The sequence below is a fragment of the Austrofundulus limnaeus genome, unplaced genomic scaffold, assembly GCF_001266775.1.
Source record: "Austrofundulus limnaeus strain Quisiro unplaced genomic scaffold, Austrofundulus_limnaeus-1.0 Scaffold1189, whole genome shotgun sequence".
Classification (NCBI taxonomy): Eukaryota; Metazoa; Chordata; class Actinopteri; order Cyprinodontiformes; family Rivulidae; genus Austrofundulus; species Austrofundulus limnaeus.
In genome coordinates this window covers 24,619-25,970 of record NW_013953591.1, presented here as the reverse complement: position 1 = coordinate 25,970, position 1,352 = coordinate 24,619, and the positions used below count along the sequence as shown (strand labels likewise).

Here is a 1,352-nt window from a genome sequence, read left to right as displayed (position 1 = left end):
ACACACACACACACACACACACACACACACACACACACACACACACACACACACGCACGCACGCACGCGCGCGCGCGCGCGCGCACGCACACACGCACGCACACACACACAGCTGTTTGTTTGCTCTGAAAGAATTTGGCCTTCTTCCAGAGCCTCTGACTGTCAGAAGTCAGAAAGAATGAGAAGCAGAAGGAGTCCAGCATGAAGGAGGAGAGGTTTTAAAGGAGGCAGGAGGGGAGACGTTTTGGCTCAGGTCAATGATTATACAACATTTTCTTTTTGTTTTATTGAATGACCTCATGCACACATCTCTTCCACAATAGTCTCATTTCCTTTACCCCCTCATTCTCTGACTCAAACAACACCATTTGTTGAAGCGTCTGTGGCAGATCTTCCTCCCACTCCCGTCTCTGAGCTGCGTCTTCAGTAATCCTCCATCCTCTGAGGATCTGCAGACATATGGACAAGAACCTTCTTGGACTTCTTGTGTCTCCTTTGTGGAAACACATGCTGTCTTTTCTCTTTGCTCCTGCCGGTCTCGCCTTGACCCCCACCCCCAGCCCCCACGCCTCCTCTTTCTGTCACCAATCAATAAGCTGGTCAACAGGCTGTGTGACACATTGTCTGCTGTGAGCTGCATGAAAAGCTTGTGTCAATAATATTGGTGCACGATTGAATTCAGTCTGTGACTTTTAGCTGTGCCAGGTGGAGAAATGAGGGAGTTCAGGAAGTGAGGTGGGGTGAATCGGAGCAGAGGCTCGCTGTCAGCTGTCACAGAAACACACTCGCTCCGAATGGTTTCTCTATTCAGAGTAACTGGGTCTGTCAGGGACTGAATGAGCAGACCCTTCATCACTAAAGACTTTACTGAGCTCTGAAACAGTTCAGGGGTCTCATTTATAAAGGATTGCGTGGAAACCATACTAAAAGTGAACGTATGGCCAAAAGGTGGAAATGGCGTACGCCAAAAAAAATTCTGATTTATAAAACAGTGCGTACGCACGTTTCTGCGCTTCTTTCCTTTATAAATCACAGCCGCACGTCAGAGTTTGCGCACAAGGTCCCGCCTCAGGTTCTACCCTCTACACGCCCACATTCAACCATAAACAGTCAATGTAAAGTACCTCATGAATGTTAAGATGTATTTAAATCAGTCAGATGATCAGTGATTGGTTCAGACACGCTCCATCGTGAGTCTGGAGGATGACAGGTGCTGACTGACAGCTGCTCTCATGAACAGAATGTCTGTAAGTCACACAGATTTTCCCTCATTTTGCTTTACAGTAATCTAACGATTTTTATAAAAAAAAATACTCAGCTTCAAATTAATTTTCTCTCAGAGCCTGCAGGAC

The 1,352-nt window shown here is 46.7% G+C and overlaps 1 protein-coding gene across 1 annotated transcript in view; it reads left to right on the top strand.

Moving 5' to 3' along the window:
- The window catches only part of LOC106534490 (AF4/FMR2 family member 2), a gene marked incomplete at its 5' end in the record, with an annotated part of 16,047 nt that overhangs the window by 496 nt on the left and 14,199 nt on the right, over positions 1 to 1,352 (top strand).